Source organism: Chiloscyllium plagiosum, unplaced genomic scaffold (genome assembly GCF_037043375.1).
Source record: "Chiloscyllium plagiosum isolate Xiang-an unplaced genomic scaffold, Cpla_swu_hap1 HiC_scaffold_5, whole genome shotgun sequence".
Lineage (NCBI taxonomy): Eukaryota > Metazoa > Chordata > Chondrichthyes > Orectolobiformes > Hemiscylliidae > Chiloscyllium > Chiloscyllium plagiosum.
Window position 1 is genome coordinate 128101593 of NW_028270143.1, and position 16825 is coordinate 128118417.

Sequence of the window (16825 nt, forward strand, 5' to 3'; positions counted from 1 at the left end):
AAGCAGGAATTTTCAGCATTGCTTCGCCTGAGGCCCACTGAAGATGTTACCTAGTAGGGTAATGAAACATCTGGAAATGAACCTTCCTGCTCAGTGAGCAAACCTACATTCAGAAAATATAACTGACTGTCTCTGGGAGGAACTAGTCATTTCTTGTTCTCTATTGCAGCTGTTTAATCTACTTATTTTATCTCTACTCATTGCAAACCATGCAGCTTTGGTTAGTGTGGCACCTCTTAAGGAGTTAATGGTTTAGTGGCATTATCACTAGACTATTAATCCAGAAACTCAGCTAATGTTCTGGGCACCTGGCTTCAAATCCTCCTATGGCAGATGGTGGAATTTGATTTCAAAAACAAATCTGGAATTAAGAATCTAGTGATGACTGAAAAACCATTATCGATTGCCTGAAAAAACCCCATCTGGTTTTTGGGAAAGAAATCTGCCATCCCTACCTGGTGTGGTCTGTATGTGACTCCAAGCCCACAGCAATGTGAGTGATTTTTAACTGTCCTCTAGACAATTATAGATGAACAATAAATTTTGGGAGAAGATTTGTAGCTTGCGTACTCATTGTTGTGGTTCTGTTTGCCGAGCTGGAAATTTGTGTTGCAGACGTTTCGTCCCTTGTCTAGACGACATCCTCAGTGCTTGGAGCCTCCTGTGAAGCGCTTCTGTGATGTTTCCTCCGGCATTTATAGTGATTTGTATCTGCCGCTTCCAGTTGTCAGTTCCAGCTGTCCGCTGCAGTGGCCGGTATATTGGGTCCAGGTCGATGTGCTTATTGATTGAATCTGTGTATGAGTGCCATGCCTCTAGGAATTCCCTGGCTGTTCTGTGTTTGGCTTGTCCTATAATAGTAGTGTTGTCTCAGTCGAACTCATGTTATTTGTCATCTGAGTGTGTGGCTACTAAGGATTGCTGGTCATGTCGTTTCGAGGCTAGTTGGTGTTCATGGATGCGGATCGTTAGCTGTCTTCCTGTTTGTCCTATGTAGTGTCTTGTGCAGTCCTTGCATGGGATTTTGTACACAACATTAGTTTTGCTCATGCTGGGTATCGGTCCTGGTGAGTTGTTATCTGAGAGTGGCTGTTGGTTTGTGTGCTGTTATGAGTCTTTGTGGTCGCAGTAGTCTGGCTGTCAGTTCAGAAATGTTTTTGATGTATGGTGGTGTGGCTAGTTCTTTGGGTTGCAGCATGCCCTCATTCCGTTGTCTTTCCCTTAGGCATCTGTTGATGAAATTGCGGGGGTATCCGTTTTTGGCGAATACATTGTATAGGTGTACACAGAGAACGGAGAACAGCCAGGGAATTCCTAAAGGCATGGCACTCATACACAGATTCAATCAATAGGCACATCGACCTGGACCCAATATACCGGCCACTGCAGCGGACAGCTGGAACTGACAACCGGAAGCGGCAGAGACAAACCACTATAAATGCCGGAGGAAACATCACAGAAGCGCTTCACAGGAGGCTCCCAAGCACTGAGCATGTCACCGAGACAGGGGACGAAACGTCTGCGACACAAATTCCCAGCTCGGCAAACAGAACCACAACAATAAACAATAAATGCTGCCTTGGTGAGAAATACCCACATTCCATGAGGAAATTTTAAAAAATAATTAAGACATAGAGTCATAGAAAGCTACAACATGGAAACAGACCCTTTCGACTAACTCGTCTATGCCGACTAGATATCCTAAATAAATCTATTCCCATTTACGAGTATTTGTCTGATATCCCTCTAAACTTTTACTATTCATATATGTGTTACTATTCATATCTGTACTATCCAGATATGTGTTAAATGTTATAATTGTACCAGGCTCCTCCACTTCTTCTGGTAGCTCATTCTATATATGCACCACCCTCTGCATGAAAAAGTTGCCCCTTAAGTCCCTTTTAGAATTTTCCACTCTTCCTAAACCTATGCCCTCTAGTTTTGGACTCCCCCACCTCGAGGAAAAGACTTTGTCTATTTATCCTATCAATGCCCCTCATGATTTTATAAAGTTAAAAATCACACAACACCAGGTTATAGTCCAACAGGCTTATTTGGACTGCTGCTCCTTCATCAGGTGTTTGTGGAGTAAGATCATAGGACACAGAATTTATAGCAAAGCTTGACAGTGTGATGTAACTGAAATTATATATTGAAAAAGACCTGGATTGTTTGTTAAGTTTCTCATCTTTTAGAATAGGCATTTTGGTTTCAGTTCTTTCATATGTAAATTCAGAACTTTCTTGAAGTTACATTCTCAAGTGAACTTTAACAATAGGTGCCATGTTGGCCCAGAAGGTGTGAGGTGCCCTGTGTGAGGCAGTCTGTGCCCCAATGTTCAGACTGATTCTAATCTAAAAATGGGATTTACAGAATCTTACATGGATTTAAGCAGTTTTTCAGCAAAATAAAATGTAATTCTGCAAGTACAAATTCACCTCACAAACCTTTGTATGTGCCTGTGGGTTTGTGTGTGCAGGGCGGGTATGAGTATCTGTGAGAGAGTATGTGCATTTGTGTGAGTGTGAGTGTAAAGGGGTATAAGTCTGTGAGAGAGTGCTTGTCTGAGTGTGGGAGTGTATGTGTGAGTATATGAGAGAGAGAGCTTGTGTATGAGAGAGGGTCTGCATGTGGGACTGGGTCTGTAGGAGCGTCTGTCTTTGTGTCTGTCTGTGTAGTGCAGTGGGGTCACTTGCAGTGTGACATGAACTCGAGGTCCGAGTTGAGGTCACCCCCATGGGTACCGAACTTGGCTATCACCTCTACTCAGCCACTTTGTGTTGTTGCCTGTCCCAAAGTCCGCATTGAAGGATGGTAACCTGAAGGTCCGAGGTCGAATGCCCTGGACCGCTGAAGTGCTCTCTGACTGGGAGGGAACACTCCTGTCTGATGATTGTTGTGTATTGTCCATTCATTCGTTGCTGTTGCCTTAGCTCAGTTTCACCAATGTACCATGCCTCACGGCATCCTTGCCTGCAGCATATGAGATAGATAACATTGGCCAAGTCACATGAGTACCTGTCCTGTACATGGTGGGTGGTGTCCCCACGTGTAATTGTGGTATCGGTGTCGACACTCTGACATGTCTTGCAGCATCCACTGTGACAAGGTTGTCTGGTGTTGTCCTGAAAGCCGGGCAATTTGATGCGAACAATTATCTTTTTGAGGTTTGGTGGCTGTTTAAAGGCGAGTAGTCTTTTCCTAGGGGTGGGGGAGTCCAGAACTGGAGGGCATAGGCTGAGGGTAAGATGGGAAAAATTTAAAAGCGACCTAAGGGGCAACTTTTTCATGCAGAGTGTGGTGCGTGTATGGAATGAGCTACCAGGGGAAGTGGTGGAGGCTGGTATAATTACAACATTTAACAGATATCTGGATGGATATATGAATGTACACATCTGGAAGCTCCAAATCATGATTTTATAAACCTCTATAAGGTCACCTCTCAGCATCCACTGCTCCAGGCAAAATAGCCCCAGCCTATTCAACCTTTCCCTGTAGCTCCAACTTTCCAACCTTGAATCCCTTTCAAGTTTTAAGATGTCTGTCCCTATAGCAGGAAGACCAGAATTGCATGCAGTATTCCAAAAATGGCCTAACTAATGTCCTGTACAGCCGCAACATGACCTTCCAACTCCTATATTCAAAGTACTGACCAAAAACTGCAAGCATATCAAATGACTTTTTCACTATCCTATCTATCTGTGACTCCATTTTCAAGGAGCTATGAACCTGCACTCCAAGGTCTCTTTGTTCAGGAACACTCCCTAGGACCTTACCATTAAGTGTATAAGTCCTGCTCTGATTTGCCTTTCCAAAACGCAGCACCTCTCTTTTATCTAAATTAAACTCCATTTGCCACTCCTTGGTTCATTGGCCCATCTGATCAAGATCCTGTTGTACTCTGAGGTAACCTTCTTTGCTGTCCACTACACCTCCAATATTGGTGTCATCTGCAAACTTAATAACTATACCTCCTACGTTCACATCCAAATCATTTACATAAATGAAAAGTAGAGGCTCCAGCACTGTTTCTTGTGGCACACCACTGGTCACAGGCCTCCAGTCTGAACAGCAACCCTCTACCACCACCTTCTGTCTTCTACCTTCGAGCCAGTTCTGTATCCAAATATCTAGTTCTCCCTGTATTCCATGTGATCTAACCTTGCTCACCTGTCTACCATGACAATCCTTGACGAATGCCTGACTGAAGGCCATATAGATCACATCGACTATTCTGCCCTCATCAATTCTCTTTGTTACTTCTTCAAAAAACTCAGTCATTAGAGAGAAATGATTTCCCGTGCACAAAGCTATGTCGACTATCCCTAATCAGTCCTTGTCTTTCCAAGTACATGTAAATCCTATCCCTCAGGATTCCCTCCAACAATTTGTCTACCCCGATGTCAGGCTCACTGGTCTATACTTCCTTGGCTTTTCCTTATTACCTTCCTTGGTGCTCTTGATGATACAAATATCTCGGCTCATGCCAATATCTCTTACCAAATGAAATATACCTAAGAAGTCTAATATTACCCGTAATCGTACCAGTATGCAATTAACTCTCTTGTACTCAGGTACATGTCTCCTTTGAGTGGCTAATCCTTCGCTACTTCATAGAATCCCTGTACTGTGAAAGCAGGCCATTCGGCCCATCCAGTTTTACACTGATCTTCCAGAAAGCATTTCACCCAGACACTCCTCCCTATCCTATCCTTATATAACCCTGCATTTTCCACCTAACCTGCATATCTGTGGACACTATGGACAATTTAGTGCAGCCAATCCATCTAACTTGCACACCTTTGGACTTTGGGAGGAAACCATAGCACACAAAGGAATCCCACGCAGATATAGGGAGAATGTGCAAACATCACACAGACAGACACCCAGGGCTTCAGTTGAACCTGGGTCCCTGGTGCTATGAGGCAGCAGTGTTAACCACTCAGACACTGTGCTGCCCAAGCCTACTTAATACAAGCCCCGTAGTAAATTTTTAGAAGAGGGATTGGTACCTACCTCTCTCCCCGAGAAGATCCGAACAAAATCAGATACTGCCTGACAACAGTCATCAATGCCACAATGTATTTTTTAAACTCACAGAAGGAAGTCACCTACTGTTTGCTGCTTGGTAACATAAGGTGGAATGACTTAACTGGTGATTGAGGCCCCATTGTTACGACACGGTGGTAAACCCTTCTGTTAATTAAACCAAACACCCAGAAAACCTCATCTCTCCTTGTAACCTGTCAAAATATGAGTGACAGGGAACTTCCGAATTCTACTATTTAAAGAAAATAATATCAATTTATTTTTTAACTCTAAAAGTGAACATTAAGCAACAACTATTCACAACTCTAACCCTACTTCTCTTAACTGCTTATTATCTGCCTCTAACTCTATAATGATATGCTGTTCCAGTAAGACACTTATTAAAATTACAACAATTTAACTTCAAAACCACGCAGCGGCTGTCATCTTCAGTGTCTGACTTCCTCTGGCTAAAAATCTCCCTAGGTTGTCTTCTTTCTTTTTACTATGAAGATGTTTCATATGAAAAGGTACCTTTGATAGAGAGTGTTTCCTAATCCCTTGGGTCTCTCTCGATGGCAGTTGCTCTCTCAGCAATTTTCAAAAAGTCTGCTTTTTTATATCCCCAAAATTGGATCGTTGCATTGGTTCGATGTTGGCAAAATAATAAGTTCAAACTCAATTGGGTTTTAGTATCCTAGGGCATAATTTAAACTAGCCCTAAACAGGAAGAAGGGCTTATGCCCGAAACGTCGATTTTCCTGCTCCTTGGATGCTCCTTGGATGCTGAAAATGTTGCTTTTCCAGCAACACATTTTTCAGCGTACTTTAAACTGATTGGTTAAATTCAAATTGTTGTCAAAACAACAACCAACATAGATATCCATTTCACAACCAAATGTTACATTTTTTCAATTTTCCAGTACACTCTGGGACTGCCATCTATCGTATACGCAGGTGCTTGTAAGCTCTCAGTTTAGAACAGCATTCACTCTCTCTTAAAGGTACAGTAAATGCCTTCAACTTCATAATACCATGTAAGTTTTAAAACTTTGCAAGTTTCTGTATTCCTTATGTCTTAGGAGGAGCAAAAGAGCTTCACTTAGTTATTGCAAGGATGGCCTCTGCCTTTCCATCCAGATTAGCTTCAGCCTCTTATGCACCATAATACCCAATTGTCACCGAGATCTCTGAGGCTTCACGCCGCATGCTGATGGTAGCTCCAAGCTTTTTGCTTTATTGATTTAAATGTTATGTTTCCTAGGCTTCTTGCCATGAATCTCTGCTGTTGGCTGCCATAAAACATGGAGCAGAATTAGGCCATTCAGTCCATTAAGTCTGCCTGCCCATTCCATGAAATCACAGCTGATCTGATAGTCCTCAACTCTACTTTCCTGACTTTTTTCCCCATATCTCTTTATTCGCTTACTGTGCAAAAATCCGACTAACTTAACCTTGAATACACTTAACAATTTACCCTCCGTAGACTACCACATTTTTGTCTTAAATTGGTGACTTCCTACTGGATTATTATGTCCTCTGATTCTACAGTCTCCCACAAGGATAGCAGACTTTCTGAATCTGTTAAGTGCCAAGCAATTCTTTTTTTTTTGAGTTAGATTGTCTTTCTTTCCTCTCAACTCCAATGAGTACAAGCTAACCTACTCAATCTCTTCTCAATGAAAATCCCTCCATACCTATCATCAACCTAGCAAATCTTCTCTGAGCTGCTTACAATGCCTGTATATCATTCCTTATGTAAAGGGGTTGAAACTGTTCACAATATTCCAGCTGTGGTCTGACTCGTGTCTTGTATCATTTTAGTTACATTTCCCTATGTTTGTATTCTGTTTCCCTTGAAATAAAGAATAAAATTCCATTTGCCTTCTCGAATACCACTGAACATGAATGCTAGTTTTTTTGTGAATCATGAATAAAAATTCCCAATTCTCTGTTTTACATCTTTCTGCAGTCTTTCTCCATTTAAGTAATATTCAGCTCCTCTATTATTGCCAAAGTACACAAACCCAACAGGTAACCTCACGTATTCCCAATTATATCCCATCTAACAAGTTTTTGCCTACTCACTCATCTTGTCTGTATCCCTCTACAGACTGTTTGTGTCATCCTAACCACTTTTGCATCATTCACAAATGTGATGATAACACATTCGCTTCCATTATCTATGTAATTGATCTATATCATAAATAATTGTGACTCCAGCACTGATCCGCCTGGCACTCCACTGATTGCCATCCTGAAAATGACCCCCACATTCCATTTCCTTTCCTATTTCTTGCTGAAATTGACCGCAACTTCTTTTGTGATTTATGTCCGAGGACCCCAAGCCTCTCTTTGCTGCAGCTTTCTGCAGTCGTTCTCCATTTAAATTATATTCAGCATCTCTATTCTTCCTGCCAAAGTTCATTACCTTATATATTCTCATGTTTGTACCATATGGCAAGTTTTTCTCATTCACTGAAGCTGACTGTAATTTCTGTAGACTCTTAGTATCAGTCTTTCCACTTGCCTTCCCAATTATTTTTGTGTCATCTGCAAACTGTATTTTGTTCTGAACATCATGTTTATTATAGTAGAGTCACAAGAATATAAGAACTTGGAGCAGGAATAGGCCATTTGGCCCTTCGAATCCACTCTGCCATTCAATAAGATGATCTTTTTGTGGCCTGAGCTCCACTTATCCACCCTCTCACCATAACCCTTAATTCCTTTAGTAATAGCCTTAACTACTTCACTGGGCAAGGAATTCCACAGATTCACAACCCTCCTGGTGAAGATGTTCCTTCTCATTTCAGTCCTAAATCTGCTGTCCCTAATTTTGAGGCTATGCCCTCTTGTCCTAATTTCACCTGCCAGTGAAAACATCCTCTCTACTTCGATCTTATCTATTCCCTTCATAATTGTGTATGTTTTTTACAAGATTCCCCCTAATTCTTCTAAATTCCACTGAATGTAATCCCAATCGATTCAGTTGCTCCTCATAAGCCAACACCTTCAACTCCAGAATCAACCTAGTGAACCTCCTCTGCACCCTCTCTAGTGCCAGTGCACCTTTCACAAGTAAGGAGACCCAAAACTGCACGCAGTACTGCAGGTGCGGCCTCACCAGCACCCTGTATAGCTGCAATATAGCCTCCCTGCTTTTAAACTCAATCCCTTTAGCAATGAAGGACAAAATTCCATTTGCCTTCCTAATTACTTGTTGCATAGAGGCATACAGCATGGAAACATGGCCTTCAGCCCAACTAGTCCATGCGATCAGGTTTCCTAACCTATATTAAGTCCCATTTGCCTACATTTGGCCCATATTCCTCTAATCTTTTCCTGTCCATATGCCTGTCCAAATATCTTTAAAATGTTATAATTAAACTTGCCTCTACCACTTTCTGTAGCAGCTCATTCCATATGCATACCACCTTCTGTGTGAAAACATTGCCTCTCAGGTTTCTTTTAAATCTTTCCTCTTTCACCTTAATCTCTGCCCTCTAGTTTTGGACTCCCCTACCTTAGCTACTCCCCAAATCTATGCTCCTCATGATTTTATAAATCTCTATAAGGTCACCTCTCAGCTTCCTGTATTCCAGGGAAAAAAAAGTCCCAGCCTATCCAGCCTCTCATTATAACTCAAACCTTCCAGTCTTGGTAACATCTTCATAAATCATTTTTGCACCGTTTCCAGTTTAATAACATCCTTCCAATAGCAGGGTGGCCGGAATTGTACACAGTACTCTAAATGCGTCGTTACTAACATCCTGTACATCTGTAACACAACATCCCAACTCTTGACCTGATGATGGCAAACGTGCCAAACGTCACCACCCTGTCTACCTGTGACACCACTTTCAAGGAACTATATACCTGCACTATCAGTCTTTCTGTTTGACAACACGCCCCAGGTCCCTACTATTAACTGTGTAAGTCCTGCTTTGGATTCTCTTATCAAAATGCAATATCTCACATTTATCTTCTATCTGTCATTCCCCGGCCAACTGGCCCAGTTGATCAACATCCCTATGTACTCTTCAGTAGCCTTCTTCATGGTCCGCAATACCACCAATTTTGGTGTCATCTGCAAACTTACTAAACATGACTTTTAAATCGTCATCTAAATCGGTTGTATAAATGATGAACAAAATGGACCCAGCACCAATCCTTACAACGAACTGGTGGTCACAGGCTTCCAGTTTGAACAACAACCTCTACCACCATCCTCTGCTTCCATTGTACTTGGTTTTGACTTTGCTCCTTCACTCTTTTATATTCCACTCACGTCCCAAAGTATTCTGCTGTCTCTCTGGCTCCTTTGTGCCCTACATGAGTCTCAAATCAGTGGGCTTAAATTTCCTATTTTTCAGTTCTGGTTTCGTATTCTAGAGACATCAATGTTGTTTACTTATCAATTCACAATGGAATTTTGCCTGAAGCTTAGAGTTCCTTATTATCCAGGTTCCAGCCAGGATCAAAGTGATTAAAGGAAAAATCCAACCATAGCTCCATCTGTTTTGATAATTCCAAAGAAATGTTTAGCAACATTTCATATTGGGAGCCGAGTTTCTCTTACATTGTTATGCTTTAATACTGCCACTGAATTTTTCGCGAGAATTGATGTAGTCCTTAATTTTAATAATTTCTATTAATCCATTTCATTCCAGTGGTTTTTTGATCACAAAACAAAAAGCTTACAAGAGAATGTTTATTCTGCTGGTTCAATATTTATTTAACAATGTTGGTCAATGTTCAAATATGATTAAAAATGATTAATTTTATTTCTAAATACATTGTCCTTATGTCTGTCCTTTATAGAACGAGAACTCGAAGAGCGAATCATGATGCATAAGCTACATGTAGCAGAATCATGGATGCCAAAAGACGTTCTAGAAAAACTGAATAACAGGTTTACAGCATTTCAAATCACATCTGCACATGATGAAAAAATTAAGGCAGATGAAGACATTAAATCTGGAATGTCTCCTGATGGTAAGTACTTCTAACCAGTCTGAATTTAAAACTATTTTTAATAATCTTTTTTGGTATTAGGTAATAATGAGGTTTCAGTTGGAGGGGCTTCAAATGGTAAATGCCAAGTGTCTATCCAATTTTCTTTTGAAATCATTAATCATTCCTGTCTCGGGCAGCAAGTCCCATGTCATTACCGTAAACTGTGCATTTTTTCTCCACATGAATAATGTTGCCACGGAATGTCAAGACAACATTTGTTTTGCTGCAGATGGTCATTGCCTGGCAATTATTTGTTACACATGTCACTTATCAGTTAATCCCTGATGCCCATTTACTTTAATTATGCCTGGATTCCTCAAATCATGCATGCAGTAAAGTGTTGTCCTGGTGAAAAGGCAGTCACTTTCACTTCTTGAGTTCAGCTCTTCTATCCATGTTTGAACCAAGGCTGTGATGAGGTCAGGAGCTGAGTGGCCTTGGCGAAGTTCAAACTGAGTATCAGTGAGCAGTTTATTGTTATTGTCAGAACAGAAAGTGCTGGAGAAACTCAGCGGGTCCGGCACCATCAGTGAAGAAAGAAACAGAGATAATGTGCCAAGATTTCTCCAGAAACTTCTGTTTTTATATCAAATTCATTTCATCTGCAATATTTTGCTTTTATTATCATGTAAGTGCTGCTGCACCGTCAACAACACTTGTCATCACTTTGTTGATGAATAAAAGTTGAGTGTTGGGGCAGTAATTGATTGAGTTGAATTTTCCTCAATTTTGTTTTGCTTAGGATGTAACTGGGTATTGGCAGATGCCAGTGTTGTAACTGTACTAGAAGAGCTGGCCTAGAGCCAGGGCAAGTTTCGAATCACATTGTCCATACTATTCCTGGGATGTTGTCAGTACCTAGTGCCTCCAGATATGTCTTGATGTCATGTGGAGTGAATTGAATTAGCTGAAGACTAGCATCTATGCTATTAGGAGGAGACTGAGGTGGTTCATCCACTTAGCACTTGTGGCTGAAAATTGTTGCAAATGCTTTAACCCTGAGAGATTTAGAAAAATTTATTGTCACGTGTATTTCAATATAAAGTACAATGAAAAATGTGTATCATCGCTGTGCATAAACGCCATTCATATTAACTTTAAAAAAAGTAAAGAATACAGAGAAGCCTCGATTATCCGAATACCAATTATCCGAAAATCGGAGTATCTGAAGGAGATCTCGAGGTCCCGCTAGAAACATTACATCAAAGACGTGTTTCCAACAGTCATTGCATCTTTTGTTTACAATGATTAAACAAGCACCGTCTTTAAATGATTGACCTCCCGCCCTCTCTCTCCCCACACATTCCCTCGAGTTCTACAGAGGGGTGTACGCTAAACCCCCCTTCCCCAGATAATCTCTTTAACATTGTCCTGTACAGGGAAAACACAGAACCTCTCAAAAGGTTGCAGTCAAAAGGTGTGTGTGTGTCGCGCGCGCATGCGTGCGTGTGTACTATTTGTGCAGTCTTATTGTTGGTGTCCAGTCCAACTGCCCCGGAGAGGGGCGGGAGGGTGGGGGGAAGTTGGACTGGGTTGGGGGTGGGGGGGGGGCGGAGTTGGACGGGGTTGGGGGGGGTCGTGTTGGGGTTGGACGGAGTTGGGGAATGGTGTTGGATGGAGGCGGAGTGGGGGCGATGTTGGGGGCATGACCTCGCGCGCTGTGTGCTGCTGCAGTCTCCTGAAAGAGGAGCAGACTTTAAAAACTCTGAGCCCCAGAGAAAGGCATTTAATCAATTAACTGAATTTTCAATTATCCGTACGAAATAGTGCCCGCCCATCTCATTCGGATAATCGAGGTTCCCATGTATATAACTTAAAAAGAGTCCAAATTTTCCTTCACCAACGCTACACCGTACTGCTGAGAGTCTCCTGTTCTGGGTTTCATTGCCCATGTCATGCCGCTGAGAGTGACCTGCTCCTGGCTACATGCCCATGTCATGCTGCCAAGAGTGACCTTCTCCCGGCTACACCAGCCCACGCCATGCCGCTGAGAGTGACCTGCTCCTGGCTACTTGCCCACGCCATGCTGCCAGGAGTGCCCTTCTCTGGGCTACACCAGGCCATCAAGAGTGACCTTTTCCTGGCTACACCAGCCCACGCCATGCTGCCAGGAGTGACCTTCTCCTGGCTACACCAGCCCACACCATGTTGCCAGGAGTGACCTTCTCCTGGCTACACCAGCCCACACCATGTTGCCAGGAGTGTCCCACTCAGGCTCCAGGCTTCACAGGCCGTCCTAATGATTGACTGTGCAGCCATGCTGCTTCCTAAGACAACACCACCGGTCCATCAAAGCTGCCTCCTGCTGTAGAGCTGTCTCCATCAGGTAAGTTTGGAGTAACTCAGGGAAAGAAGGAAAAAGTGGAAGGAAAAATAGAAATGCAGATGAAGAAGCAGGCCCAGGCACAGGAGCCCACATGCTGCCTCACTCCACTACCACCGCCATATTGGGATCTTGTCTGCTGATAAGCTGGGCTTACCCAACCTTATGGATGGTATTAAAAACGACAGGTGCTGGAGTAGGGTTCTGCTGCATCTATGAAATAGCTTAGGTCTGAGACTTTTCATCAGAATTAATGAACTAGTTTTGTTGGCTCGCTAACCACCTACTGCAGGTTCAGTTTGGCAGATCATTTTGAGAGGACACAGCCTACTTATCAGTAGTGGTGCTTACTGGTGGACATTGAGAACCCCCTCCAAGAGCATATTCAGTACCGTTGATACATTCAGTGCTTCTTTGAGAAATGGAGTTTAACATTAGGTGTACTGATTCAGCACCTAAGGAAGGATGCTAATCAGCAGGCGGTTTCCTTGCCTCTATTCACTTGATGCCATAAGATGTTATGACTCCTGCAATCAATGTTATTGCATTCTCATGGCAAAGCCCTCATGATTCTAGACTAATGTGTCAGGTTGTGTTGTGCCTGTCCAGAGGACTATAAGGAGTAGGAACAGAAGTAACCAGTCAGCCGATTGAGTCTCCTTCACCATCCAATGATATCATGGCTGATCAGTTTATCGTCAACTCCAATTTTCTATCTTTTCCTGATAACCCTTGATTACCACACTGATTAAAATCTGTCAATCTAAGCTTGGAAAATATTAACAACCTAGCTTTGACAGCCCTCGGTTAGAGATGAAGAAAATAGCAGATGCTGGAAGTCCAAAGTGGACAAGCAGGAGGCTGGAAGAACACAGCATCAGGAAGTGGAGAAGTCAATGTTTTGGGTGTAACCCTTCTTCAGGACTGGGGATACCCACTGCATGACCTTTCCCCCGCCAACCCCTTTATCTTCAGCTCCCCTTATGCCCACCCCGACTCCTGAAGAATGGTCACACCTGAAACATCGACTTCTCCACTTCCTGGTGCTGCCTGGCTTGCTGTGTTTTTTCAGCCTTATGCTTGTCTACCTTAGATTCTAGCATCTGAAGTTTTTTTGCCCATTGACCAACCAGGTCGTACCCTCTGCCTGTCTTCTCCTATCCTCACTTCACCACCCTGCACCCATCACCCCCTTTATCTGCAGCTGCACTTACACCCATCCCCAGCCCTGAAGAAGAGTTAGACCTGAAACATCGACTTCTCCATCTCCTGATGCTGCCTGGCTTGCTGTGATGGACAGCCCTTGGCAGTAATGAATGCTCCAGATTTCCTACCCGTTATGAGAAAGTGTTTCTTATCATCTCTGCCTTAAATAAAACTCCTTAGTTTTAGGTTATGCCCACTGTTCCTAGATTCCCCCACAAAGAAAAACAACTTCTCCACATCTATCCTATCAAGTCCCGTAAGAACCTTGTATGTTTCAATAAGGTTGTCTCTCATTCCTCAGTCTGAAGATTCAGGGTGAACCATTTAGGATGGAGATGAGGAGATATTTCTTGATCCAAAGAGTGGTGAGCCTGTAGAATTCATTACCACAGAAAGGAGTTGATGCCAAAACATTGAATGTATTCAAGAGGCAGATGGATATAGCACTTGGGGGCGAATGGCATCAAAGGTTAGAGAGAAAACAGGATTAGGCTATTGAGTTGGACGATCAGCCATGATCATGATGTGTGGTAGAAGAGGCTTGAAGATCTGAATGGCCTCCTCCTGCTCCAATCCTCTGTGTTTCTATGTTTATTCTCCAATGAATATAGATCCAAACTACCCAACGTTTCCTCAGTTGACATTCCCTCTATACCGGAGATCAACCTAGGGAACCTTCTCTAGACTGTCATGAGTTGGACTGCTCTTAGCATAGGATGGTGTTGGAGATATCTGGTACACTGGCTGTAAATTATTATTGTGTCAGACCATTGCTTAACTACTCTGTGGGACAGCTTTCCCAAATTTTAGACAAGTCCTCAGAAGTCCTTAGTGTCAATTGGATTAGAATTGCAGTTATTGTTTCCAATGCCGACATGGATGATATATTTGGAAATCCATCTGATCTTGTTCCATTTGACTTTTTTAATTACAGTTTGATACAACTGTACAACTGATATAACTGTAAAATATAACAATATTTTAGTGGCCACCATTACCAAGGTTATCTTTGCCTTTCAGATTGATAATTGGGACATTTACAAGAATGCTAATTTAAAGGGAAATCCAATATTTATATTTTATGATAGGAGAGTACTGATTGGTAGACAAGTGAACGCTGATTGGTGGAGATGTTTCCATGAAAAAAAACCACGAGTCACTGATAATTAATAGTTAACTGCCAGGGTTTGTTTCAATTTTAAACCAGCCAGTTTGACTCACTGGTCAATTAATTACCCTGAGAAATTAACCTGTGAATAGCTGTTACCTATAATGTTGAATTGATTCAGGTATTGTATTTGGAAATTTTCTGTAATCCTTTGAAATCTTTAATCAAACTAACCGTTGATTTCTGCATTTTACAGCCAATGTCCCCTTGAGTTTATTTTGAAAAGCTGCAAATGCTGAAAATCTGAAACAAATACAGCGAATCCGAGAAAAACTTTCATTTCTTACTGAAAAGAACAGAACCCTGTGTTAGATATATGTAGCTTCCAGCACACACAAGTGTGCTGCACTGCAAGCCTGACAATCCTAAATTGGTTGCCAGTGTAATTCTTCCAATACCTGAGGTCAATTCCCAGAAAGGTGGGACTATCATATGTTGAAAGATTGGAGCGACTGGACTTGTATACACTTGAGTTTAGAAGGATGAGAGGGGATCTGATTGAGACGTATAAAATTATTAATGGATTGGACACTCTGGAGGCAGGAAGCAAGTTTCCGCTGATGGGTGAGTCCAGAACCAGAGGACACAGTTTAAAAATAAGGGGTAGGCCATTTAGAACAGAGTTGAGGAGAAACTTCTTCACTGAGAGAGTGGTGGATATATGGAATGCTCTGCCCCAGAAGGCTGTGGATGCCAAGTCTCCAGATACTTTCAAGAAAGAGATGGATAGAGCTCTTAAAGATAGTGGAATCAAGGGTTATGGGGATAAGGCAGGAACAGGATACTGATTGTGGATGATCAGCCATGATCATAATGAATGGTGGTTCTGGCTCGAAGGGCCGAATGGCCTACTCCTGCACCTATTGTCTATTGTCTAATGTCTATAATGCCATTCACTAGCAAAGATAGCACAGAAAAGGATCATAAGATGGGACTAGTCATGATTTTGGAACCTTTTTAATCTTCTTGCCTTTTCAAAAAAGAAGAGGGTAATGATATAAATAATTGTGAAATCTGTTTCTGATGCTTCTTTTGAGTTCTAATCCCTATAAAAATTTATTTCTGTCTGTTACAGACAGAAGGATTCAGGCTATGATCAGACACCAACAGTACTTACTCCGTTTCCAGCAGGCCAATCTGAACAGACTGCAGGTGGCTGAATCATGGATACCTGAAGAGGAACGCATGAAGATTGAAAATGAATATAGCTTAATGCGTGCTAGACATTGGCGGCAAAAGGAGGGTCATCGCTTGCCTGGGGAATGGGGTGGTAAGTATTGAGCATCCCTTTCTTATTGATTTCTAGGGGAATACTGTATTTCGTATCACAGAGAGCTTTTTCATGATAATGTGACAATTCATCAATGCAGGGTGAAAAATACCCATGATCCTTACTTCTTTTTGACCATTGGATAGAGAGCTACAGATGAAATACAAAGTGTCACCTGATAAAAAATATACTTATACTTTATGTAAGGAAAACAGATCACAAGTTAACTCATCTAGTTCAAATTGGACAGTTTAGACCCTGGGTCATAGGTGAAAAAGAAGGATTGAAAAATTAATGAAATGATCATACTTGTTGGCATAATATAGCAAAATCCAGCATTTTAATTGTGTCTAGGGATGTCCTGTATTTAGGGACATCCTCTGAGTAATGTAGAGGTTTGGTTTGTTGTTTGTGGATTTTTTGTGTTACCATTCTGTCACCTGGAGCGGCAACACACAACTACAACTCAAAATGCCTCTACAAATGGGCTTGGGATCTTGGATCCTGGATCCTTTGACCTTAACACACACTCTGTCCATTCTAGCTTTCTCATTAGTGAAGAAATACAGTTGGGGGCAGGGTTAAAGGAAGAGATAAGTGTGTGGTATCCGAATAAACAAGGAGGACATGATTATTGGGTGGTGCTGAGTGGGGATTGAAGCGAATGAGAGAGTGACAGGGCTGGGGGTGGGTTGCTGAATGGGAATTGGAAGGATTAGAAAGTATATCTATTCAAATTTCAGCATCCATCATGTGAAGCAATCCAGTCTGTTTCCCACTTTATTACTGCAAATTAGTTTCTATCAAG